Source organism: Oncorhynchus mykiss, chromosome 1 (assembly GCF_057628025.1).
Source record: "Oncorhynchus mykiss isolate SJ-2025 chromosome 1, ASM5762802v1, whole genome shotgun sequence".
Taxonomy (NCBI): Eukaryota; Metazoa; Chordata; class Actinopteri; order Salmoniformes; family Salmonidae; genus Oncorhynchus; species Oncorhynchus mykiss.
In genome coordinates this window covers 19409783-19412320 of record NC_143022.1, presented here as the reverse complement: position 1 = coordinate 19412320, position 2538 = coordinate 19409783, and the positions used below count along the sequence as shown (strand labels likewise).

At 41.3% G+C, this 2538-nt stretch overlaps 1 long non-coding RNA gene across 1 annotated transcript; it reads right to left on the bottom strand.

Annotated features, from left to right (window-relative positions):
• Positions 1-416: 416 nt before the first annotated feature.
• LOC149985429 (uncharacterized) lies at positions 417-2538 on the bottom strand. The gene is made up of 2 exons (XR_016482743.1): positions 1712-2538; positions 417-1422 (listed from the first exon to the last, which is right to left on the bottom strand). It is a non-coding gene; the product is annotated as an uncharacterized LOC149985429 (long non-coding RNA).

The following is a 2538-nucleotide window of genomic DNA, read 5'->3' as shown; positions in this document are numbered from 1 at the left end:
TCACGACTTCCGCCGAAGTCAGTCCTTCTCCTTGTTCGGGTGATGTAAGGCGGTCGACGTCACCGACCTTCTAGCCATCATTGATCCATTTTTTCATTTTCCATTTGTTTTGTCTTCCTACACACCTGGTTCCAATCCCATTCATTACATGTTGTGTATTTAACCCTCTGTTTCCCCTCATGTCCTTGTCAGAGATTGTTTTGTTGTATGTAGGTGTGTTATTTGTTCTGGTGTGCGACGGGTTTTGCACCCTATTATGTTATTTTTGTATACTTTGGTTTTCTGAGGTTTTTTGAATGTTTATTAAACAGCTCCGTTTTTACCAAGTTCATTCTCCTGTGCCTGACTTCCCTGCCACCAGCACGCACCGCATTACAGCTATGTGAACACTGAAGTACAAAAATATATACACCATATTCTTAGGTGCTGCCACATTCCCATGTCATTTATTTTTGCCTTTGCAAAATATCAACTGAATACATTGCTGTAGTATTACTGATAAATAACTAAAACATTAGATGGCTTGGCATAAAGATAAAAATAGCCAAGAGTATGTTAAAGGGCCAATCAGCAGTTGAAACAATAACAAAGTGTTGTCTCCCCCACTGTTTCGGTAAAAGGACTGACCATCAATAATATAAAAATTATAGTTTTAATCATGTTTTGAGGCTTTATAGTGTTTGTTTGCATTTACTTCATTTACTAACATTGGAGTAAACAAGCTTATATTTTCAGTTCTGATGGGGTACAACAGTTGAATTAAGCTCATGAGGCATTTATAAGTTATATTCTTCAAGAATCTATGGGTACATATCATTAATTTATAAGTCCAGAATTGGATGTAGCAGCTACTGAATGCCCCTTTAAGTATGTCACTCAGAGAGCTGTTTGCACGTGGTTCTTTTGCCACACTCTGAAATGACAGTGATGATAACAAAACTATCTAATTTATCTTATGGTTTTGATGATCTTCCTTAGGGATGCCTTCCTTTCTCTACTATGGCTAAAATAAGAAGGTAACCTTTACAGCTTCCTAACCTTGTTGTTCCTCACATTCCAATTGGCTCTTCTCCAATACGCCCTACCTTCTTTGTGCCTTGTTCAAATAATGGCCAAACTGCTCCTTGTAAATTGATAAAAATTTTCCCAGCTTCATTGTAAATCTTGATGTCAAATATTATTATTGCCAAAAATGAAACATAGTGAATATTATTTTGGATTTCAATTTTGTCACTTCCTCCCAGTGCAGTCCTACTTGTCGGTGGTCTTCTTGGCCTGCGGGAGTTTCACACAACCACACACACACACACACCCACACACACAACTCTTGTCCTGTTTCCTGTTTACAACGCTGTGTCGCTGCTGGTTATTTTGATCCACCGGAGAAAAAGTAGACCTCTTGGACTGAACAATAGGGAGAATCTGGGACCAAGAAGAAGAGAGAGAGAGAGAATGTTGGCTCAAAATAAATGTGGGCCTTTTGTTCTATGCACAGAAGTCCTTACAATTATGTCACCAGAGGCTCAGTTTAGACCAGGCTCACTGTTTCAATGATGAGGAGCTAGAGACGGAATAGATCTATGACTTATTTGAGTTTTGAGCAATTTAAGAAACTGGTAATAAGCACATGTGTGCGAACTATTTATAAAAGTACATATCAATGTAATCACTTTTCATGGAGTGCTACGGGTGACCAAAAACCTTTGCTTACCTCTTAAGGGCACTTGGCCAGGGGACGAGGAATGGAAAGCGTGGCCCATAAATCAGGAAAGCGCACTCACAGAGTTCTGTCTTGTCTGTCCTGGCCCTGCTTCCATCCGCCATGACGCCTATTTATCTTACACACTTTGTGCACGTGCAGACCTTGTCTCAGTTACACACACACACACACGCACACACGCACACACACGCACACACACACACACACACACACACACACACACACATGCACACTTGCTCAGACACACACACAAAAATCTAATAAAATAAAATGTTATTTGTCACATGTGCCGTGTCATGACTGTCCTGTGAGGATCCAAATTGGTCAGATCAGCTTTGCAATAAATAACTTCAACCAGACACTAACTCAACTGCAGAGGGAGGAGGAGGAAACTGGTGGGGGTTAATACCTCACACCCTGTTGTAAATCAAGGAGAGAATATTCAGGTTTCCCTCTCCAAATTCACCAGAGGAATGTGCCTTTGTTTCACAGACTTTTCCCACCAAAACGCTAACACGTTCTAAAGAAATAGTTTTTGTAACTGTGCACAGTAAGTAGTCTAGTCACCGCCCTCTTGAATGAGGTCAGAGAGACGATAGAGATTGGCTGGATTTACCGTGTATGAGCTGGATTGTTTTGGACTTACCTGTTGGCGTTTGGACCTGGACCTACCGAGAACCCGATTCGTGTACCGAACCCTGCTATCCTTGACCTCGCCTGGTCCTGGGTGGACCAGGACGGAGAAACAATCGATCGTCTCTTTCTCTATTGTTCATATATCCTTCCAGCACTCTCTCTCCCTCTTCCTGGTTTTTCTT